The sequence below is a fragment of the Aedes aegypti genome, chromosome 1 (genome assembly GCF_002204515.2).
Source record: "Aedes aegypti strain LVP_AGWG chromosome 1, AaegL5.0 Primary Assembly, whole genome shotgun sequence".
In the NCBI taxonomy this organism is placed as follows: Eukaryota; Metazoa; Arthropoda; class Insecta; order Diptera; family Culicidae; genus Aedes; species Aedes aegypti.
The window spans coordinates 52,106,819-52,132,817 of record NC_035107.1 but is presented as its reverse complement, the minus strand read 5'-3'; the positions used below and the strand labels follow the sequence as shown (position 1 = coordinate 52,132,817).

At 37.3% G+C, this 25,999-nt stretch overlaps 1 protein-coding gene and 1 non-coding gene across 3 annotated transcripts in view; both read left to right on the top strand.

Moving 5' to 3' along the window:
* The window catches only part of LOC5569932, a 165,500-nt gene that overhangs the window by 14,170 nt on the left and 125,331 nt on the right, over positions 1-25,999 (top strand). Inside the window, exon 1 of one of the 2 annotated variants that reach the window (XM_021849681.1) lies at positions 23,922-24,131. The exons of the other annotated variant lie outside the window; for it this stretch is intronic. The gene's annotated coding sequence lies outside the window, so the exon portion shown is untranslated. Of the gene's footprint in view, positions 1-23,921; positions 24,132-25,999 lie in introns of those variants that run through there. 2 annotated transcript variants of the gene reach the window in all.
* Trnas-aga lies at positions 12,149-12,220 on the top strand. Its single transcript has one exon. It is a non-coding gene; the product is annotated as a tRNA-Ser (tRNA).

The window sequence follows — 25,999 nt, the reverse complement described above, 5'->3', positions numbered from 1 at the left end:
ACTCCATGGATTACATGCCATAGATTATCGCTCCCTTTGACCTCACTTATCCGCTCGTCCAGCTTTTGGTGGTATTCAGCTGTAACACCGTCTGCTGGGAAGCGCTGGATATTGAATTCCCTTTGACCTCACTTATCCGCTCGTCCAGCTTTTGGTGGTATTCAGCTGTAACACCGTCTGCTGGGAAGCGCTGGATATTGAATCGCTTTGTTCGCTGTGGTCTTGAATTCGCTACAGTTGATAGCCGCGCTCGAATTTTACTGATAGCGAGGTAGTGATCCGAGTCAATGTTAGGACCCCTGAAACTTTTAACTTCGATGACATCTGAGAATTGTCGGCCATCTCCGAGAATTTGTTCTATCCTGTTGCTAATATCACTATTTGGGTGCCTCTTGGTGTGTTTTCGAATATACTTGCGAGCATGGTAGGTACTGCTGATGGCCATCCCCCCAACAACAGTGAAATTCACTTGTCATAGGCCACTGTCATTGGTAACGGAGTGAAGGCTCTCCTTACCGATGATTGGACGGAAAAAGTCTTCTCTTCCGACCATAGCATTTGCATCATTTGTTTGAAGATTTTCACGTCGTGTTTTGGGCACTCTTAATAGGCCTTATCAAGGCCTTTATAGCACGTGTCCTTCACGTCATCGGGTTAGTCGTTCGTCTGTGCATAGACGTTGATCAGCTTGTAGTTGAAGAATTTGCCTTTCATTCTCAACACACAGATTCGGCCGCTTACCGGTTTTCATCGAATAGTCCCAAGTAACCACTAGCCCGCTAATTGGCCATTTAGGGCTTACAGGGCTATTATACGGCTAACATAGGGCCTATCAGCCTTATAATAGCACTATATTAGCACGCAGGGCGAATTAAAGTGCTATTTGGTTACCTGAACTCGCTTCATCTGCTTCCCAATCACTTAATGTCTGCCTTATCGTCGCCACTGTGGTAGATGTTATATTTGAACGTAATGTAATGTAACGTAATGTGAGTGATGGAATCAACCGCCCGGAAATAACGTTCTCCAGATCTAGGCCACCACACCTCTTGAATGCAGTTCACGTTCCTCACTCGGTCGGGTTCATTTAACCCTCTAATACCCAAATTTTTGTTTTCGATTTAAGTATTACTTTTCGTTATCTAAAATCGTTCTAAACACGTTTTAGGCATTTATTTATTTTTACTCGCAAATTTTTAAATTTTGGTTTTTGATTTTAATAATTTTTATTTTTGAACACCCCTTTCTTCATTTTTTCTTGAAGCCTTTTCTAGTTGTTGATTTTTGGCAATAATAAAATTTTAAATCGTTACGGTATTTTTAAAAATATTAAATTTTTAATTTTTTTTAGGAGCGTATTTCATTTTCCATGTAACTAACGGAAAAACAGGTTTGAAACGATTTTAATACCACACGGCTCTTCTTTTGTGATAGGCTAATCGTAGAAAAATATAAAAGGTACGATTTTTTATATTACACGTTAAATGAAGCCCAGGCATTTGTAGGTTATATAAGAATGCAATTTTTCAAACAATATCTAAAAATACAATAAAGTTTCAAAACTCATAAACAACTTTTCTTATATGCGTGTTATGAGTCAAGATATAAGCCAAAAATAAAAACATTTTGACTTCCGAGCTACGAAAAAAATACACAAAATTCCAAAGTGTACCCCGTCTAAAGGGCGGGGTTGGGTATTAGAGGGTTAAGGTTCTGAAGTTCCAGGTGCCAATCATAGTTCTTATTTCGTTGCCAGGTCGGCTGCCGAAAATATCGTTCTCTACTCGATTTTTCGTGGAAAGTTGCAGATTCGGTATGCTACCTTACAGAGGTCACGCTACCTTCATCACGTTAAAGGGGCTGCCATCTTAGGTGTAGCTGACGTGATACAGCATTTCGTACTCAGCCGCAAGATGCCAGAACAGACGCTGTTTGAGCTGCATTTGCTTGGTGGACAGACGGTCGAGACGCGCCTCATTCGTTTGACCCGTGTAAGAAGGAGCTATGTTGGACGCTCCTTCCTGGTTGTTGACTCACAATTCTGCAACCCAAGAAGGGGGACCTAAATTGGTAATGTGTAATCCAGTTCATTGATAAAAATAGTGAATAGTGTTTATTAACGTTATGAAACAGTACATTTTGACAGAATCGTTTTTTTTTTTTTTTGGATTTACAAATACCTTATTCTGCTAATCATTGAACATCCGAAGCCCTTCATAACATGAGTCTGAGAAAGACAGGAACAGGTTTAAAAACATTTGATTATGGTATAACTTGGTTCAGGATATGGCACCACTCTTGGATTCTCTTTTTTACGCAAAAAGTATCCAGTAGCAGTAGTCCCTTTCTCCTTTTTTCGCATTGCAATAATTCTTAATGTTAATTCTGAAGGCTCCGCAGATTATTACACGACAATTCCATATAGATTTCATAAACTCCTTGAGGAAGATCTTCAAGATTGCTTCTAGCGATTTATTCAATACATTCTTCAGGAATACGTACAGAGACTGCTCCAGAAATTGATTCCTCAAGTAATTATCGCAGGAATTGGTTTTAGAATTATTTAAATGGTTTCTCAAGGTATGCTAAAAGAAATTCCTTAAAATTTTGCTCCACAAAATTCTTTGGATGTCCAATAATTGTATAACAACGAAAATTCGGTAGCTTAGTTGGTAAAGCGCTCGTCTAGCATACAAGAGTCCTGGGTTCAAATCCCAGCCGAGCACGTGGATTTTTCTCATAATTTCACCCATAATATGTCACGACAATTCCATATAGATTTCATAAACTCCTTGAGGAAAATCTTCAGGATTGCTTCAAAACTTCAAAACTTTCTTCAGGAATACGTACAGAGACTGCTCCAGAAATTGATTCCTCAAGCAATTATCCCAGGAATTCGCCTTAGAATTCTTTAAATGGTTTCTCAAGGTATGCTAAAAGAAATTCCTTAAAATTTTGCTCCACAAAATTCTTTGGAAGTCCAATAATGGACAAAAATTCTCCAAAAATTTTTACAGCTTCCCCAAGAAAGATTTTTTTAGAAATGCATGTAATGATTTCTTTAGTTATTGGTCTGAGATGCTTTGAAAATATTCCTAGAGACATTCTTTCAAGAAAAAGAACAAAGGTTCATTCCAGGATTGAAGCTATCATGGCATTTTTCTCGTATCTATTTACAGTCGTTCTCAGAACCAATGCTTCAACAATTATCCCACAGATTTTCCCAGGAATGGCTCCATACATTTTTCCATGGATTATTCCACAGAATCTATTAGCAATTCTTCCACGAATTTCACAGTAAGTTCAACAGGGGTTTCATCATATTTCTCCCAAATATTCGAGTTCTTTCAAAGATTCGTCGATTCTTTTTTTTTTTTTTTGAGGGTTTAAAAACACGAAATACTACATAATTTATTCCGGGGATCTTTGAAATACTTCTCTCTTGTAGGAATTCATTCATCACATCAGATATATATTAAGGATTTTGTTTAGAAATATATTTTTTTCTGATTGTTCCAGGAATTTCCACCTATTGTTTCTGAAAAAAATCCTGAGAAACTCCTCGGATAAATTCTTAGAGAAATGCGGTGAGAATTTTTTTGAGAACTTCTTTTCTGAGAGTATCGTTGAAAAAAATGAGGGAATTATACAAAAAAGTTTCAATAATTCAAAGTACCTCAAATAATAATCTTAAGGGAATCGCTTTAGATAGTTTATGAACAATGCAATCAATGGACTCCGCTCAATAAAATCTTTGAATTGATAGCTGAGCATAATTTAGAGCAAACATCCAAACAACATTCTGATAAAATTCCACACATCGAACACATTGATGGCACAAATCTCCCAACTGGTGGGGAACGTGCCTTTTGAGCCGTCCTTCTGATGAGGTCTCTGAACTTCCTATTTCTAGCCACTTAGCCGCTCTAAATCCTGAAGTCGTATCGGTATATTACTGACGATATTACTCTTCATTAATTGACATTTTGATTGATAAAAAAACGACTACAATAAAAGCTGAACACAAATTTCATTACTCAACTAGGGTTGCCATGTCTATTACCGGCTTAAACCAGCTTACGGTGTTTTTGAAAATACCTGAAGGTCGTAGACGCAAAAGTCAATTTGGACAAATTGAGATGTAAAATTATGAAAAATATTAGAATCGTTCTGGTGGGCTTCGAACCCACGACTCCCAATACGCTAGGCTGGGCGCATTAACCAACTACGCCACAGAACGGGTAACGATTCTGCAGCGCAATCGGCCAACCTGAAAGCAAAGTCCGTCACGACTACATATTCTCCTTCACAACCCTACATTTCCTTCGGCTCTCTGAGATGCGCTGCATAATCGTTATCCGTTCTGTGGCGTAGTTGGTTAACACGCCCAGTCTAGCGTATTGGGAGTCGTGGGATCGAAGCCCACCAGAACGATTCTAATTTGTCCAAATTGACTTTTGTGTCTACCACCTTCAGGTATTTACAAATTTCATTATTTTCAATCACAAATCCTAATGTTTGTTGAAACTATAAATTGTATGTTGACATAGCGGCACACATTCCTATTATGAAGGGCCCCCGAAACTGATTTAGGCAACATCCCCATTTTGGCAACACGATTTGTTGCCAAAATCGGTAAGGCACTGTACAACGTTTACCGGAACAACTAGTCGCAGATAGATATCAACAAGTATACATCATGAAACTCGTATGCAGAATGAAGAATCCGAGTCATCGAAATAGGGAGAGATGTCGATCTAAATATTCTAAATCTTTAAATTCAATTATGAACAACCAAGTGTCTCCATCGGTCCCCATCTACGCAATACCAAAATAGACACTCTTCTGGAAAATCCTGCGTTACACAATTCTTAGAACTCATTCGTACGCCATCATTTGATTAACACAACATCTCGCCTACGTAACATCAACTAATGCACTCCTTGGCATTCAATTTCCCTCCCATCAGCGCCAGAGCGTAATCAGAATCATGGTTTATTCATCGACACCTTCGCTCAAGTTGTCACCTTTCTAATCAGCCTCCTTCTATTGATTCGAACGTACAAACTCAAATACAGCAAAAAAGAAAACAGCCATAAAAACAACCTATCGGAAGTGTTTATCTCCGCCAAACAAGCGTAACATCTTCCCTCGCCCGCGACTTTCACCGCCCTTCTTCCGCTTACAAAACCCACAACGGAAACACCCCGCAGGCAGTCAGTTGTGTAGCGATGCCGATAAAATCGATACAAAAACAGTGCTTAACCTTGACTACCTTGACCCAATTCTGGACCCGTTCGTCGTTTCGTTTCGGATCACATCGCAGTACAGCAGTAGGCCTGGGCTATGCTATGCACATGTAGGTACCACATTGCCCCTTTCTCCATTTCCATGGTTTTGGGAGGAAATTGAAACGGGTTGTCTCGCTTGCACCTTCGCTGAGCAAGTTTTCCATAGCCGAGCGGAGGAGTCGTTACCCGACACTGCGGTGAAAACAAGGGTGGAGGGCGGCTGTCAACTGGGAGTAAAATTGTAAAGCCGCCAACCTAAGTCCAGAACCAGTTTTAAGGCTTAACGCGAATAAGTAAAAATCATTCTTCGCAAAATTACAGGTAATCAATGCGCTTGAAAGAAATTGTTTGCAAGCAATTATTTGCTACGTGCTACTGCAGTGCGCTGTTGGCAATTTAATCAGAAAATTCTGCTAAATTCCCAAAAAAGATGTTTGCGAGAAAATTGATTACGCCGTCACCATTGTTTGGTCGTTATTTTGTATGGTTGTTTACATTTTAGAACCAGCGACACGTCGGGGTAGCAATAAAGAGCCGCCAGTTCCACCCTTGGGTGAAAAGCGACCACCAAAGCAAACTTACCTTTCGCTCTGGATTGCTCCCGGTTGTTTTGATGCCACTGCTGCTGTTTTCTGTGCAGCGATGCCAGATCTACGGAAACTTTCGTAGATCCCCGGAATAGAAGAGTTTCCAAGGATCGACGGATTCCGTAGACAGTGCCGTAGCGGTTTTTTTTTCTGCACGAATTGAAAAATTTGCTAAGAGTTCAACTAGCAACTGGTTATGAATTTTAAAATCTTGGACAAACAGTCTTAAAAGCATTCACAATAATGAATAATTCATGAATATCTTAGAGACTTCCTTTATTATTATCCAGAATGGCAGATGATTTTCCCAAACAAACACTCAATTTTAGTGCTATGAATGTCTTCAAAATTGACAACGAATGGTAGTAAGTTTCTGCAAATTTGTTTCTAGTCGTATGAACAATGTTTTTCATAAATTTCCTCAGAAACAACTTTCATTGGCAAAAATCTAGACCTGACTTAATTTTAAAAGCATCTTTTAGAACATATCTTCCTAACTCTTTAGAAAAAGTGCTCTGAAGAATTTACTGAAGGAATCTTTGGCGAAATGCATTGAGTATTTCCTACAAGAAACTTCTTGGAAACTACAGAAAAAACTCCATAAGAAATCCGTTGAGGCATGGACAGTCCTTGGTAGTGCTATTCGAACAACACGCCAAGCTGTTCCCATAGGGTACGTTAGCCAGAAAAAAGGACGTTCCAAGTAAAACGGGTTCATATTGTATGCCCTCTTTACATCTAATCCAATTTCTCTCGCCGTTCCCTTTCGGTACCTATCCATCTAGTATTCATTACATTCTTCTCCCTGCATTCTTACCACGAACGTCTCAAGCATCTCTGTACGAAATCCACAAATGACTTTTCTATGTATTTCCAAGGATTGAAGTTTTTAAGAGTATTGTTTGAGGAATACCTACTCCTACAGGTCCCTATAAACATTGGTACAGTCAGAAACTATTGGACGAATTCTTTAAGAATTATTTAAGATATACTTCGATCTTTGTGAGAAAAGCTTTGAAGAATTTGTCTAGAGTTTTTTTTTTGGAAATGTTCCTTACACCATAAGGAATCTTGGTTTTCTTAAAAGTTAACCAAGCACTGTCCATAAACACAAGATTTTTGACATTTAGAACCATTTAGGGTGATATGTACATAATTTTTTCATAACAAATATCAAAAACAAAGTTTCTGCTCGTCGATGTTGAAATTGATCTAAACTTAACAGATGCTCACTTTAGGATTTCGGAAGGGATTTTGTTGTTAAAACATAACAAATTACCCGTCCATGCTTCAACAGAAATGTAAAATATGCATCAGTGGAGTGAAAAATGAATTGTAAATATTTAGCTTTGAATTAAGACCATAATTGTGAAAACTGCGTAAGCGGGGAAAACCGACCACTGTTGATGGGATAAGACCACCACCTCTAAATTATATCAAATTAAATGTCTAAACCATTTTAAAAGTTGTTACTACGTTGTACATTACTAATTTGAGTAAAATGAAATCAATTTTGTTTAAAATTTCTAAAATATTCGTGTCTCAAGGTGATGCTAAGTATACATCTAAGTTTTTTGAGTTTATCAACTCTAAAATGATTCAATGCCCCCGTTAATTATTGTAGAAATCAGAAAAGATTATACTTTTTAGAATCACAGGGAATTGATTTTTTTTGCAAAATTGTGTACATAAATCGTGGTGATCACTTTTACCCCGTGGGTGGGCGGTTTTACCCCGTCGCTAAAAATAATCGTGATAAGAAATCACTTTTTCAAACATCGAGAATTAATTATTTTTTAACAAATTCAACACCTGTGATATATTTTAATCGTGCCTAAGGCTTTCAGAGAACGACATGCTGTGTCGAAAAAGGACTTATTGATTCTTGATTTGACATATGAATTAAAATGCTTAGACGGGCGGTCTTACCCCGTTTTCCCTATTCAATGTTTGAGCCTAATATATAATGATTTAGAATGAGCGTTAGCGGCTCGACGGTGAAATTTCAAATTATTAAATATGACGTTTAGTAAAGTTATCATAACTTTGTTATTATATAACCAATTCTGAAGCATCGAAATTAAATTTATGAAAAGTGTGTACAACATCAAATTTGTCTAAAATCGAAACTTGTCTTACTTAAAAGTAGCTGTCATCAAATCTTTCCTCTTTTTACTAAAAATATCATCTTTTCTCGACCATAACTTCATGAATACTTAACCGATTCCAATTTGGTTACATGCTCTTGAACTTAGTTTGATTTAAAACTGTGGATACAACAAAATTGATTATAAAATAGTTTTAACTTAGCTTTGAAAAAAAAAATGAATTTTGATTGATTTTTTTTTATTGTTGTCAGTTAAACGCTAATATAAGAGCTGAAACTAGTATTTCTCATTTGTTAAACCCTCAAAAAGTCTAAGGGGCAATCTTTTCGTATATATTTTGTTTTATTTTTTAATAAACATATGCACTATTTAAATTGCAGTTATTAGTGTTACCATCCGTCCTGATTTAGCAAGACAAGTCCTGATTTTCAGCTCTTTTAGGCTAAAATTGTTTAACAAATCCGGTGAGTTTTGCAGATTTTTCTGAAAATACATGAAATGTCCTGATGTTCTCAACTGATCAGATGGTATCCCTAGCAGTTATCATTGTTAGTTGTTCATAAAAGACCATAAAATTGGGTTGTTTTGACTGAAGAACACAGTCAAACCTATTTTTTAATTAAATGTGTTGTATATGAAGTTTAAAAACAACTAAATTAGCTCCAAAAGCATGTAAAACGATTTGGAAGCGGACAAGTATTCATGAATGGTCAACAGAGATGATTTTTTAGTAAAAAGAGTAACAATTTCGGAGAAAACTACTTTTAACTGAAACTAGTTAACAAAAATTTTATACATAATACATACATAATTAAAAACAAGTATTTATCGAGCAACGGACTCATGTTCCGTAACCGGTCGTTTGAGAACGTCGCGACCCATTGGAAGCCCACACAATAGAAACCTCAGCCAGCGCAGTTGCTGGCTAAGTGTAGTGTGCTATTCCTATATCTAAAAAACAATGCGCTCTCGGGCTAGGCATTGGATATATATAGAAAGCGTTGTGTTTGGATGGGCATCTAATTCTTTCCGAAAGAGGTGCACTTTGCGAAAGAGGACCACGTGATTATTGAGCTGAAATCGAATTCAGGTTAACTTCTGCGTTCATGAGTCCTCTCATGGCGTAGTGGTTAACGCGCCCCAACTAGAGATCGGGGAGTCGTGAGTTCGATTCTCACTGAGAAGACGTGTAACTTTTTCGCAAATCTTCACATCAATTTGTCCATCTAATCCAATTGCAAATTATATGTAATGTTTAGCTTTTCGGTAGTTGTTAAACTTCCACTCGGCTGGTTGGCCGTAAACCACGATTCATAATTAAAACAAGTATTTATCGAGCAACGGACTCATGTTCCGTAACCGGTCGTTTGAGAACGTCGCGACCCATTGGAAGCCCACACAATAGAAACCTCAGCCAGCGCAGTTGCTGGCTAGTGTAGTGTGCTATTCCTATATCTAAAAAAACAATGCGCTCTCGGGCTAGGCATTGGATATATATAGAAAGCGTTGTGTTTGGATGGGCATCTAATTCTTCCGAAAGAGGTGCACTTTGCGAAAGAGGACCACGTGATTATTGAGCTGAAATCGAATTCAGGTTAACTTCTGCGTTCATGAGTCCTCTCATGGCGTAGTGGTTAACGCGCCCCAACTAGAGATCGGGGAGTCGTGAGTTCGATTCTCACTGAGAAGACGTGTAACTTTTTCGCAAATCTTCACATCAATTTGTCCATCTAATCCAATTGCAAATTATATGTAATGTTTAGCTTTTCGGTAGTTGTTTAAAAATTTTATTTTGAAGAGAATTCTTAAACGAAAATGCTTCTTCTGGAACCTCCAAGTATTCTGTTACATATTACTGTAGAAAATTCCCAAACTTTCGTTCCGATAATTGTTCCAGAAATTAAATCTACTTTCAGAGCTCCATTAGCAATTCTACCAAGAGTTTCACAATGATAGTTAACCTTCGGGCTGTCGCGCTGTTGTACTTTGTACAACAGTTGTGATTTATATGCTATCATTTTGCGACAAAGATATCTATCGACACCAAACCAAAATGTATTCCTCAAGAATCTTATTAAGAACAATACTCGACAGTTTTTATTTACAGTATGACCCTTTATAATACGGTAAAATCAACAAATGTACATGGGAGTCGCATAATAATGAACGCACTATGTACGGTTCAAGGAAACCACAGTTTGAAATCGTCATATCTTGAAATCCAGATAATTTAGAAACTTGGAATCTTTAGTAAAGTTGTTCTGGAGGTGAAGCGCTATCTGATGGTACCTCATTTAATTTGGAATTTAACCGCTAGGTGGCACTAGTGGGCATGGAAGTTTTACTTTTGTTTTGCAGATTTTTCAGGATCCTGAACATTTAGAAGGATGTCGTCTTCGGCAAAGTTGTTTAGTAAGTTAAGGACTATCATTTTTCGAGCTAGTTGATTCAAAATTTTGCCACTAGGCGGCGCTAGTGAGCATGAAACTTTTGTTTGCAGATATCTCAGGAGCCTGACCACTTAAAAAGATGGTGTCTTCGGCAAAGTAGTTTGGTAGCTCAAGGGCTATCATTATCTGAGCCAGGAAATACAATAATTTGTCATCAGGCGGCGCTAGTGAGCATGAAATTTTTGTTTTGCGGATACTGCAGGGTCTTGATTTTTTAGACAGGCACCTTTGGCAAAGTTGTTCAGTAGCTCAGGGACTATCATTATTTTAATAAATCTCTTACTCTAAGGATTAAACAAAGAAAGAATTTGAGCTACTGAACAACTCTGCCGAAGGCACCATCTTTCTAAGTGATCAGGCTCCAGAGATATTTGCGAAACAAATGTTTTATGCTCACTAGCGCCGCCTAGTGGCAACATTTTGAATCAACTAGCTCAAACAATGATAGTCCTTGAGTTACCAAACAACTTTGCCGAAGACGCCATCTTTCTAAGTGGTCAGGATCATGAGATCTGGGAAACAAAAGCTAAATGCTCACTAGCGCCGCCTAGTGGCAAATCCCGAATTTCTTGGCTATAATAATGAAAGCCCATAAGCTACTGATCGATTTTGCCGAAGACGTCATCTATCTAAGTGGTCAGACTCCTGAGATATTCGCAAAACTAAGGGTGTGTACAAAGTACAACGCGCGACCACTCGCGTTACAAAAATTCGCGCGACGACCGAAAGGTTAAAAATAGTTTCAGGAATCTTCGTTGGTTAATTCATCTATAGCATGAAAATATGCAATCTTCTAGGGACAACTCTTGAGTTTGTAATGCCTTCAAAAATAATAAAAGCTTTCCTTCAGGAACCATCCAAAAGATTCTAGGATTGGACCAGGAGTTTACCTTGAAGCAATGCTCTGAGCAGAAATTGCCGAATAGATCTATTTAAGGAATTCTCCGAGAGTTTTCTGGAATTCCACCGATAACTACTCCTTGAATTCTTTCAGCTATTTACCATAAATAGTTTTCAGGTATTACACAGTACTTTTCCTAGAGAATTACAGTTTCAATCAGATGAGTAATTGGGATTCCCATCCATCTCCGATTGAGTTCTTACAGGAGTTACTTTGGATTTACCAAACAGTTTTCCAATATATATTTTTTAGAATTACTGGCTTTCCTTGATATAATCCTATAAAATTTGTATAGAGTTTCAGGAATTTGAATTGTTATCCACCATTATAACAAGGAGTTTCTATTTTGGAATTACATTTTTTTTTTTTTCAAAATTTGATTCCTTTTGTAATTATTCCAGTGATTTCCTTGGAATTCCTCCAATATTTTTGTAGGAATTCTTCCAAGGGTTTAACCAGAACTCGCTCCACAAATAAACTAGAAACCATTTTAAAGATCTTTCATAGAATTCATCTAGTGATTGCTTCACGTCCTGCTTCTGGTATTTATCCAAAAATTCCTTTAAGAAAATCCTAAACATTTTTTTTCCTAATTAAATTTGCCAAACAATTATTTGTCCGTAAATAGTTACTAATAACTTTAATAATTAAAAAAAAAAGTGAAGACTTTGCTGGATTAAGAGAAAGGCTTGAATCCATTCCATTAAAATACCTGAAATGAGAGGACTCATGAACGCAGAAGTTAACCTGATTTCGAATTCGTGATTATTGAGCTGAAATCGAATTCAGGTTAACTTCTGCGTTCATGAGTCCTCTCATGGCGTAGTGGTAACGCGCCCAACTAGAGATCGGGGAGTCGTGGGTTCGATTCTCACTGAGAAGACGTGTAACTTTTTCGCAAATCTTCACATCAATTTGTCCATCTAATCCAATTGCAAATTATATGTAATGTTTAGCTTTTCGGTAGTTGTTAAAATTATTTGTTTATATTATTCGACAATCATGTACCGTAATGAATGCATATTGATGCTGTATCCCTGATAGGCGGGTGAATTGGAATCTACTTTTTTTCTAACCAATAATGGTCCTAACCGTTTCCTGAAACTCTGCCTAGAAACACAAATAGGTCGCGTTTCTAAGTACATTTTGCCCATTGTGCATGATAGAGGATGTCCTTCATATTGATTCGCTTCACACCAGAATTAGGAATATTCATATGAAATTGTACAAAAGATACAAAAAATAATGGTTCTCGAGTGAAATAAGTAAACTGACTTTTACGGTACGGTTATTGGTAATATCTTTAACAATAGGTGAACTAATAACAACAAGTCTTCTTGGCAATTTTCCAGATTAATAACACAGCGTAACAAAATTGACGTTTTTGCGTGTTTCTAGGTTCAAATTATGTGTTTCTAGTGGATTTGGGGCTGCTGTATCTGATGCCGTAATCAGAAATGTTCCAGAGCGTCACAATTTTCAGCAACAGGTCGCCAACATTGGTGTTATTGATGTGTACATTAAATTTAGAGTATGACTTATCAACCTTTTGTGTGATCTAATCCAGCAAGCATGCAAAACAGGACTTGAACTTTCATTTGAGATATAATTTGGTTAAAATTGCACGTTAAGATTTAGGTTGAGTCGATTTTTTTCAACATTGATACAAAACTCTTCGTTTCTCTTAAATGGCTCAATAAAATACTTTTCTAAAACACCAAAAAATAACTTTTTGCAATTCCGTTGCAAATGAGCCTACTTTTTATCAAGAGAATGAGCAACATAACGGCCTACTTTTCCTACCGAAGAAAACAGTGCCGAAAAGTGCTACCTTTTAGCACTAGTATAAGTATCGAAAAGTAGCACTTTTCAGTAATGTTTTGGGAGTTATCAAAATGACGTCAGATTGCATCCATACACCATTTATTCAATTGTTCTGAATTTCTCAATGACTTAGTCAACTAGCTTCTGATTCTACATCCGTATGATGAACCGAATTGACTCGTATTCGAATTGTAGATTCAGATTTAGAATGAGAAGCTAGTTGACTGTGAGGGATTCTGAGTTGAAATGGACTATACCTATGGGAGGCAGTAGAATATGTAAGTTTACTACAAAAAAGACGGGAGCTTTATGGAGCGATTCGTACAGTGAACGTAGGGGCAGCAGTTGAATTGGTCCAAAAAAGATCGGAACTTCATGGTCCTATACGGTTTGATGAGATTGGCATATGGGACACAACTGTACAACACAGAAGAATATTTCATGCGGCGTCCTACCTTGTCTGTTTACGAATTAAGAATATAAGTTTGATGCCGCGAGATGTGTGAAAATTTGTGACTGTCATGTCTATGGTCATACTACTGCATCACAGCCTACCTGATTGAAAAATGTCGAGTCGCTCCATGCGTTAAGGATGCCATGTGGATTCTCTTGAAATATGCATGTGTTCCTAAAAATGATCTAACTCAAACGGCATTTTTCGTAATTGCAAAAAATGTTGTATGCAACGCGTTGCAAAACTCGATTTTTTCAGCACTCGTCGTATTTATCCTATTAACTCGGCAAGCCTCGTCGGATAAATGTACGACTCGTGCTGAAAAAATCATCATTTTGCAACTTGTTGCTTAAATAACTATTTGAGCATCGATAGTATTATGAACTCTCTTGATATGTATTGTAATACACATAACGTTTGATATCTGGTGCAAATTAAGCAAATAAGTTGCCTTACAAGCTAGCAAACTGCATGCAAGCTGGCTGATATAGTCAAATTTTGCATTTTTAACAGTCAATATCTCAGACATGCTATGATATTTTTGAAAACGGCAATGGATTCAGCAACCCTTAATTAACTCAATAGCGGTATTTTGATGCTTGAGACAAAAACGTGTTGCGCAGTATAACCAAATGATTATCCTCATGATAATTATTTCGCTTGAGGATCCCAAAAACTTATTGGTGAGAATTTCCTGGGAAATTTGTAAAGAAAATTATGGACAATGTTTAGGATTTTATTAAAGGTTCTATTTTTTCTCGGGTTCAGTAGTTCTAAGAGTAATATATTTTTTGGTACACCTGCCAGAATTTGGCTAATAAACTTCGGTAGAACACTTTTGATCGAAATCCATGGTTTCATAACATTCTCTAGGAATTTTGTGAGAAATTAAATGAAATAACAGATAAAATTTCTGAATCATGGATTCTCTAGAACTTTTAGGAAATGCCACTTGAGATGTTCCATGAACCCTCACAAGGGATTCCTAAAAGATTCCATGAATGAATTTCATATGGAATTTTCGAAGTATTTTCTTGGAGGAATCATTCGAGAATTCTTTAAAAAAAAAAGCATTAAGGAATTGCTAAACGATCTCTGGATGAATGTCAATACCAATTACTGAAGTCCTGACTGAACATTTTCAGTAATTCTTGAAATAATATTTAAAGGAATTCTTGCTAACATTCATGGGACAATTATGGTTTATGGACGTTGCATAACATTGAAAGAAGTCTATAGAGGAATTTCTTATGAGCAATTTCAAACAAAACGTCAAGAGGAGTCCATGAAGGATTATTGGAGAAATCTTTAGAGGGATTCCTTTATTTTAAAAAGAATTCTTGTTGAAACGTAGAATTGTAGAAGTCGTGAAAAATCCTTTTATCAATTCCTGGGGAATTTTAATTAGACTATTTGTGTGGTACTGAATGAACATTGTCATAGATCTTGTCTTCCAACCCTGTTATGATGGCTGACAATCAAAAGCCTATTGAAAAATATCCGAGAATGTAGCAGCGGATCGAACATCAAACGATCTAGTAGGCATGGCACAACTTTGACGCCTCACTCCTATAGTAACGTCAGAATGGAATGAAAGGTTTTTCGTGGGGCTCCCGCTTGCCAACATCGATTCTGAGCTTCACACTATTTACAAAGCTTTTAGTAGAAATTTTGTTTGAAAAAATCCAAAAATAACCCCTGAATGAATTTATGTTCTGGTGGTTCCTTTGTTTTATATTTGATATTTTGATATTGAAAGGCTCTTCTTATTTTTCCTCTTCTTGGCATTAATGTTCTCTCTGGGACATAGCCTGCTTCTCAGCTTAAGCTAAGTATGCTGTTCCGCTCAAGAAAAGTAAAAATTTCTGCCCAAGAAATGGTCAAGAAATTTCGTTCAGCGAGCTCCATTTGAATTGACATTTCTTTTCAACTGCATACTGCGATCAAAGAAAAATGCTTTTCTTGAACATTTCTTGCAAGAAATTTCCCACGCATCGAGATAGGCGTTGAAGTGCATACTTCGCTTTAGTGTTGAAAGAGCACTTCCACAGTTATTAACTGAGAGCTTTCTGTGCCAAAACTTACATTTTTGCATTCATATGCAGGTACGATACTTTATGCCAGGGAAGTCAAGGTAATTTGCTTTATGAAAAGACCCTGGACCGATCGGGAATTGAACCCACACACCATCAACATGGCTATGCTTTGTAGCCGCGGACTCAAACTAATTGGCAAGGGAAGGCCCCAAAGACTCATAGTTACACTATAAATACAATCGCCTCTCCACATCTCGATATCAAAGGGACCATCGAGATAGAGAGATCGACACAAAGAACATTAATTTAATGAACACTAGATTGAAAATCACTCCGTTACTATGAAAATAATAAACAAACAAACTTAATTTCGAGTTTCTAAATAGTTCTGAATCATTTAAATCTGATCTAGTAACCTTTGATAATAAGGGTATTAAACTTAAAGGCGTAAATTCCCTCGTAAATCGTGTAAAGTTAGTAATTTCAAACATTTCACGTCAATTGCGGTTGGCAAATGAAACATTTCAGATTGTTGAAATTCAATATCTAAGAGCGCCATGGGAATGGTAACAAAACGAATGTCAACAACACAATTACCTAGGAATTCGTTTTCTTAGGTTTTCACCTTTCTCTCAAATAAGACGAAATTAATTGATAAGTACCGTTTTGTCTCATATTCCGAACACTTAAGGCCAACAGTGACTTCAAAAGCATCTGATAGGCATAAATTAGCTGATATTTGTGAAAATTTTAATTTCTTCGCAAAGTCTAACCGATAGCTGTTGGGTGTACGGATAAAAAAGTTTATTTAAACTTGTTTAGAATTGTTTTTACCTAAAAATATGGAACAACATTTTGACTCAAATGCCGAACACTGCGTTTACTCTGTCTCATATTCCGAACACCTTGATTCAAATTCGAATAAATCCTATTCAAATAAATAATTTCTCAAATAAATTTATCTGAGCTAGTTTATGTGGTCTCGAGCTAGAGAATCATCACTACTCCCGAGGTATAAAATTGATTAGCAGACATTATAATTAAATTCCAATTGACTACCATTTCCTGGTAATTTATTGACATATTTCAGCGAAACATTTCAACTTAGTCGCCATACAAAAGTGAATGTTCGGAATATGAGTCTGTTCGTAATTTAAGACAAAACGGTATTAACATTCTGTACTATTTCTCTGATTCTAGCGGAGATGCATACGGAGAATTTTTATCAGATTCGGGCTCAATGTGGAGTAATTTGCATAGGGCTGATCGATTTGGAAAGGCTACGTGGAAGCAGATGCAAAAACTGCTACTCTCTGATACTGCAAGAGATTTATTCTATATTTTGTTGTGCTGATTCGTACAATTTCTATTTTTGGAAGGTACCGGTGAGGTTGCTGGACGAGATCGACAATTTCAACTGCAGGCGAAAAACTCTCTGTCTTTATGTAGACCTGCGACATTTCTTCCTTTTACACAAATGTAGTGCGACAATAGATAAAATTGTAAACCAAAAGCCTTAGTGTTTATGCGGAAACTGTGGAATAGAGATCTAACTCCTTTAGCATACAGAGCAAAGCGTGTCTTCATCACGAAATTGGTGTCAAATCCAGCCATCAATCATTTGAATTCAAGTTTGAAAAAATTGAAGTTTTTAAGTTCGTTGCATATAAACCTTCAATACAACGCGGAACAAAACAACCCATCAAATTTTAAATAGAATTTTTACTCCGCAATCATTGGTATACATTTCATTCCTGGATGCTCGTTCGGTCACATTCAGAAAATCTCGCAAATCACTTCTATTTTACTTGCAATATTCTAAACGGTTCCTACGCCACCCGTCCAGTACAATTTGATACATTTTATCACTAACCATCCGTGAGATCTTAAACAGAACATTTTATTTACCGTAAAACGGGGTAACTTTGATAGTTTTTTCGAAGAAAACTTGAATATTTATGCATGCTGTTTCAAATAATTTTAATTCATATTTTTTAAACAAGTACTGGTATCCTAACTATCGATTCCAGTTGATAGATTTCCAAAAGATTTATTCCTAATGGATATATAATTTTTCATATAATCGAAAGTCGGTTTTCTGTTTTGGGGTAACTTTGATAATGGAGCATCACTCGAACAAAATTGAATGAATTACAGAACATTTGTTCTACTTTTGCCTTCCTTGGTTGGTGAAGAGTCTTCGATAGGCCACCTAACCAGGGTTGCGCTACCTACATCGTGCTAGAGGGGCTGCCTCCTCGATGCTGACACGATACAGCATCGTCCGCTTGTTCTTTACATGATGACCACGGTCATAGCCATCACAACCATCCACCTTTATCAGGGCTTTGGACCTGTAGCTCTGGTTCTCAATAGTTTCAAGTTCTTTCGGACATGCCTGTATAAAACATTGATTCTTCCGGTGGCTCTCTACGGGCACGAAGCGTGGACGTTGAAAGAGTCAGACCGGAAAGCTCTCGGTGTTTTCGAGCGTAAAGTGCTGCGGACAATACTCGGTGGGAAACTCGAAAATGGTGTGTGGCGCAGACGCATGAATCACGAGTTGTATCAAGTGTACAAAGATGCGAATATTATCAATCGTGTAAAATACGGCAGACTTCAGTGGGCTGGTCACTTAGTGCGAATGTCGGAAGAAAGAATTGCGAAAATAATATTCAGCAGGGAACCAGGTAGAGGCCGGCGGCTTCGGGGAAGACCACGAATACGCTGGCTGTACGCAGTGGAAGAGGACCTGGCGACCCTAAACGTTCGGGGCAACTGGAGAAGTTTCGCCCAAGACCGACGAAGATGGAGCTCTACAATACGCCCGGCAATGGCGTGATGCTACGCTGTAGCCATCAAGGTATCAAGGTAGGTACAGAACATTTGTAGGGCGTTGCATATCTTGAGGCGCTTAACGCTATATGGAAATGTCTGACTTAGATTACAAAAATGGTCCCAGTTTGTAAAAATAGTATTCGCTAAGAGTTTTGAGACCGAATTCGAGTTCTACTATAACTAGGCTATCAATTATAAGTGACGAATTCATTATGACTTCATCAAATAGTGATCGTAGAACAGATTGTTTGAGAGCATTTCAAAATTGCTAAAATCTTATAAATTTTCCATATTTGCATATAAATCCTCAAATGTACTTGATTCCAACGGAAATAGCTTTAACATGAAGTGTCATACTAATACTCTTTACTTTTGCATTTGTTTTGCTTAACAGATTAACAGGAACTTTGTTATTTCGTTTAGTATGTTGAGAGTCTCGCATTATCAAAGTTACCCGCATTATCAAAGTTACCCCGTTTTACGGTACTACTCTAATCACATTTATTCCAATATGATCCAAACTAAACAACAAAACTTAATTAATTTTCAATGCCCCCGGCTAGACAGCTAGACTTAGTACTCAAGTGTCAAAATGGGAATATTTCGTTTGAAATAAGTCATTGCAGTCATTATGCGGTTTTAGTTTTACGCTGTTTTACGCAACTTTAAGTGAATACCCCTAATGTTCATATCGACGTATGGAGATAAAATTGGGAACAAAAAATCGTCAGGAATACATCGAGATATGGAGATATCGAGTAAGGAGGATATCGAGATATTGAGAGCGAAATTGTATGCACAATAAAGGGACCAAAGCAATCATCGACATAGGGAGAGATATCGAGATGTAGAACATCGAGATGTAGAGAGTCGTCTGTAGTAGAATCTACGGAATCAATGCTTTCAAAATCTGGCATCGCTGCTTCTGTGTAGCGTGCAGATGTTGCATGACCTGGCCATAGTCAGTGTCACGATGTTTGCACTTTCCCCGTACTCTTCTATACCCGCACTATCAAGGTGTCAGGTTTCGGTGGAAAGCACTGCGAAACATTGTTTGTATTTTTAGCTTACTCCTGGGGAAAAGGTAACTGCGGATCAAAATTTGAACGGTGTTCTCAGCGCCTCAAGAAAAGCATCACAAATTTGTACGAGGGGGAAACAGATCGAGAGAGCGAGATAGGTGATGACCAACAATACCTCGCAAGCTCGATGGCTGCAGGCAATCTCCTGCATGTATGCATTTTTCATCACATCTTCTGCTGCAGAATCGGTCGGAGTCGGCATTGACGTCGACACGATAACACCCGCTCGCTGTGTATGACGGCCCCTATCTCAATACTGCATGCAAGGAGGGTGGTGAATCTCCGGCATTCTGCCAGCAGCTAGACAGAAGTGAAGAAAAAAAGAAACATTTCAACGGATGGTTCGATTGCGAGTAGCACTTTGTAGCAATGTTCACGATGGAGAAACGGGGTATCTAATGTAATTTTTACGATGGTAATTTTACAACAAATGAAGCAGAGTTCAGGACGATTGCTCTCTGTTGCACGGAGTAGACTGGTTCCTGCACTGAAATTGTTCCCATATAGCTCGAACATCGAACATAAGTCTTGATTTTTCTAAAGCTTAAGTATTATTTATATCACTTCTGTTGAAGTGAATTAAATAATATTCTTAAAAAGTCCTTTCCGAAGAAAGCCAGATTAGGTTCTATCTTTCATAATAATTATGTGAACCGAGGAAAATTCAAGTACATTATTTATTCTATTTTTTGGTCTGTTCAGGTGACTTATAGCCTTGAGAGACCTTTTAAAGCGACCTTGATCAAACATTCAGTTTTGTCGTCGTAGGTAAAAAGCGTGTGCTTCTTATCTTCAAGATGTTTGAGAAGAAGTTCGCGATTTTTAAGAGTTTCCGGCAAAACGCGACAGTCTCTTTTCTTTGCGATTTGAAAGGAAACCTTGATGTCCCTAATGGAGTTCAAAATCTCCTTCCTAAATCCTCAGAATTCGGAACAACTGACCACGATTGGTGACACTTTTGGTTTCCTCACTTGAATCAAAGAGACTTGGCTAGAGGCATTTGCAAGTTTTGCAATGAAATGTTAACAACAAAATTAAATTATGGACCTATGCACGAGTTCACTATTTGACGTTTTAGCGGTGCCGTGTTATTTATGTGACCATGGAAACCAGTGAATTCGGCACCGCTAAAACTTCAAATTAGTGAACTCGTGCATCGGTCCATTGCTAGTTGTTACGCCCTTTTTATTGTATAAATCTACTAATTCAAAGGAAATCTGAGATATTTGAACGGATTTTCATTGGCTGTGATTATCAGAAAAAATATACCATCAAAATTTGGTTCAAAATTGGTTTGTTTAGTGATTTGTAACCTCTTGGTGGAGTTTTTAATGAGAAAATATGCGAAATTTGAAGTTACACCCTTTTTGAGGTGTAACCATTGAAAACACTGATTTCAAATAGATTGATTAGGCATTCTAATACCGATAAGCATGTTCAAATAATCTAAATGACATATTGCAATAACATGTCGCCAAAGTATTTCACAATTGATCAATTTTTCATAGGTTCAAGCGCTTTAAGGTATTACGGAGCCATTTTTGTGACATTATTATTATTCAAAAAATATTGTTATAGCCCAACTAGTGGCCCCTTCAGCTGTTCCGGCTAACTTTGTACTGCGCTAGAACTTGAACTTCAATCGTTTAGTAATGGACTTTTGGCTAAATTATGGAAATATATACCAGTGTCAATACTTTTGTGATCATTTGTAGCATACATTACTACATTTAGATTTTGCACAAATCTACAATATTTCTTTTGGGTTTCCCGGTCTTTTCGATTACACAAGCCCATAAGAGCCCTGGATAAATACAATAGTGAAAGAAATGTATACATCAATTTACTCATTCTAAGGCTAACTCGCAAAGAGAAAGCATCTGTACTTGAAATACACAGTACCAAAAAATAATGTGATTTACGTCTTTTGGGATGCACATAAAAGAAGCGAGCCGAATGACGTTAATTTATGTCCAATTTCAAATATGTTAGTGTCTGATTCGGGAAATGTCGATCACAGTTCCATGGTTTTCGTGTCCTTTAACATGTAAAATTACATTTTTTGTTCAATACATCTTCAAGGACACGTTTTTGTGTCGTTCCATCACTTACATCATGTGTCATTCAGTCATAACCAGAATTACGTCCAGAGTAATTTTCATTATTTTTAAGAGTGTACGCTTAAGAGAAGTAAACAACATGGGTTATTATTTGGTTTCAATGGTTTTAAAATCATAACACTTGCAGAGCTTAATGTTACATATCGTCCTTAAGTATCAAAACTCTCTTGAGAAGATTCTAAACCTTAACTCCGAATTTCATTTCCCGGAATTTTTCCATCCCGAGTTTCATTACACTGAACGCACTGTTACGGTGAAGGCTATTGTCCCGAATATGTTATTACCTTGAACGATATTATCCCGTGATAATGGAATTCGAAGTAATGCCATTCTTGGAACTGGAACTCACGGTGATGGTCTTCAGGTATTCGGGCTAATGGATCTCAAAGTTAAAGGGTATATTTTTAGTAAGATATATTAAATGTGATAAACATATAGCTAGCTTGTTTCATGGATTGTTTTCAGCAATTGTTCATGGATTCTACGTAAATTCCAGTTTTGGTTACCGGAAAATTGTAAATTGTTCTGTGCCCCTGTTGATTACCTGCTGGTCTACCTACCATAATATGGTTTGAATCCTACACAAACTGAAGAATTAAATGTACACTTCATTTTTTTAATCGCGAGCTGTGCTTGTGAAGTAAAAACACACCAGCTGCTATGACCCTTTACAAACGAAAAAAAATCAGACTTTGGAAAAGTACACTGAAAATATATATTGTTATATATTACGAAATCGTTCGTTTGAACTACGAAAGTATTCGTTGTTTTCTGCAACGAAACAGTTTCGTAAAATGTATGCAACCAGCTTCGTAATATGATTTAAGCTCGAAATCAAAACAAACAATGATTGTTATAATGTACTAAACGTTTCGTAATCTAAATTCGTTTGTTTCGTATTCAGAACGAACATTTCTACGCGCTTCTTCTTACCTCCCTCGGCTGCGGTCGTGTCATGTTGTATTTTACGAAATGTGTCTACGAAACCTTTCGTTGCAGAAAACAACGAATGATTTCGTAAATTTAACGATCAGTTTCGTAATACTAAACAATTCGTAATACGAATAACACGATAACGCACATCTACGAATTGTATATCGTACATCTTACGATTATTTCGTAAAGTCACTGAATCGCGAAATTCTGTCAAGTACAAATTATTCGTACATTGAATGAAAATAGCGTTATATGTACGAAATCTTGTTTTACGAAATGGATTTTGGATAAAATACGAAGAGATGTTTTCAGTGTAATCGCCTATCTCGATGCGTGGGAAATTTCTTGCAAGAAATGCTCAAGAAAAGCATTTTTCTTTGATCGCAGTACGCAGTTAAAAAGAAATGTAAATTCAAATGGAACTCACTATAGGAAATTTCTTGACCATTTCTTGGGCAGAAAATTTTACTTTTCTTGAACGGAACAGCATACTTAGCTTGACAAAGACAAACATTTAATATTAAGCTCTGTAAATGCTACGATTTTGAATACCATTAAACAAAAAAATAAACTTTGCATTATATTATTCCGTTTTGAATCGCTGCTTTCTACGTCGTTGATTTTATTTTATTCCATACACTGCAACCCATAACCAAAAACTTAACTTTTTAAGTACTTCTTGACGTATGCTTCGAATTTGATGTACAACAGGTAGCAATCAGGAGCATTTAAAATAATCTGAATCGTGAGTACATTGGCCCATCAACCTATTCAGAAAATTGTGTTACAAGAACTAATTTGGTTAAATGATGAAATTAGCTCCGTAATGCCTTAAAGCACTTTAGACTGTAGTTTCACTACGAGAGAGCAATCTAAACATCAGCTGGACAAAATAAGTAATAACGAATAACTCAAACATCTACAAGCCAACAAAGACTCAAACAAATTTGCGGAAATCTTCCATTGTATCTCCCCTTTTTCTCATATTCTACTGACTGCTAATGAGAAAAGCAAATACCCGATCGAACCCGATCAACCCACACAAAAGCATTCCCATATGCCATCCATTGTATGCTTTCGCGACTTGTCTTCATCGAATCGCGAGACATCGCGCAAAACCTCGTGGCGATCGTGGTGTAAACACAGAGCGCCGGCGTAAAACAGATTTCCATATGGTACCTCACGAGGCAAGGTAGATAATCCCGAGAGACCGCCGAAACCGACCGAAAGCAGTTTCGGCAGCAGCGCGATCCAAGCGCCGCGATTTGCGCCAAATAGTACACGCGTTTCCTCCATTCGGTTCGGATGATGACGCTGCGGTTACTACGATTGCGTCGGCGACGAAGACGACGGTGACGAAGAACAGTGACGGCGATACGACTGCTGCTATCGCGATCGGCTTAGTAGGCTTTGGCGACCGCCGATCGGAATGCGTGCAATTTTCCGGCGAGAAGAAGAAAAACTGTGTGATCTGAATCTTCACGACAAGTGCACCAGTGTGATCGTGAGTGGGAACGGGGATCTCGAAATAGATTCGTAACGGAACAGCATTAGCATAGATGTGTCCGACGACGACGTCGTCGACGTCTAGCCACTTGTGGCTTGTTTTTGACCAAATTGTTCGCGGGTCGTATGTCAATAATGTTGCGCGCTGTCCGTCGATAGCGCTCAATGATGTCTTCATTGGTCGATTGGCAGCGGGGCACAGTGGGAGGGAACTGAAACATGACGGTCAAATCCTCTTAGAGACATTTTAGCCCATAGTACACTGGTTCAGAACATGAAGAATGTGCGTTTCGTTGATGTGGATCATCATTTTGTTCAAAATGACCTTTTCAAAAAGTTTACTGATCGATGAAGCTTGGACTATAGCAAGAAACTTCTGTAGGATTTTTGGCTGGTTTTGAAATTGGTACAACCTTACCATTTGTAAGGAAAATATACCAACAAAAACATTTATTAAATACTAGGGGTCCCAGCAAACTTCGTCTTGCCATCAAGTAGGCTGTTGAAAAGCGCTATGGATTGTCCCATATAAATGACAGTTCCGTTCACGCTCGTTTTTCCGACTTTCCCGGTGAATATCCTGGGATTTTTATACACACAAACACGTCGGAACACTTGATGAACAAAACGAAAAAATAATCATTCAAATCGGTTGACCCGTTCGGATGCCATTTCGTGACATACAAACACCACTCCATTTTTATTTATATAGAGATAACAACCAAGAATGATAAGCTACCCTCTGGAAGTTTTTTGATGAGGATATAGAAAGTTCCATCAACGCCAGGGGCTTTCGTATTTTTGATTTTTTTAATAATAGTTCACACTTTATCCGAATCAGTCTCCCAGGAATTTTCCCAGGAAAGGGCTGTAAGTGACATTTTGGTCGAGTTTGAGTTGAGTAGACTAAAAAATTGACGAAAGAAAACACTATCCCATTTTGTTTATATGAGTTACAAAAATACACAACTGCTTGCTTTGCTTATAGGTGAATTTACATATTCTCGTAAGTCTAAGTCAATCCCATTTACATTTTTGCCATCATTATTACATTTTGGCTAGGACAAACTTTGTGTTCGTCTGTTTACATCACAGAAAGAAAAATCCATGTAAATTGCAGCGTAAAATCATGCACATGAAGAGAATGCCAGATATGTTGCAAATTTACATGAAACATCGTGTAAAATTACATCAACATCATGTAAATTTATGCGAATCGTCGCGTAATCGGTTAGAGTCCATGCCAGATTACACTATGTATAGCGGAAACTTACATGATGTTATTGTAATTTTAAACGAGGTGTCGTGTAAATTTGCGACATATCTTCATGTGCATGATATTACGCTGAAATTTAAATGGATTTTTCTTACTGTGAGTAATATATACAGTGACGAATAACATCATTAAAAAAATCATATTTGCTGAATTGCTGTGTTTCATGTATATTGCTATTGTTGTTCCGCCTCTACAATCTCATTTCACTATTCAATTTTATGAATTACGCATTTTCAGAACACATTCAATACTAGAAAAATTATGTTCTACCAAAATCAAATGAAATTCAACGAAATCTATGATTTTTGTAGGAAATCCTTTATTTTTATTTTTCATTTTTTTTTTGCAGTAGGGGAAGTGGTGGTAAAATGAACAGGGGTGGTAAAATGAACACCGTGCCTTTTACTGAGAAAAAACAAAATTAGATTAATTTTTATTACGCACGAAAGATTCAGAGCATAAATCTGCGTGTTCGAGTTGATACGTAGGTCAATTGAAGTGAAAATATCAACGAAAACTAAGATTTTAGGAAACCACGTTTGAAAATTAGAACAGACGTAACTTTTGGCTCGGAAGACTTGAGGTTTTTC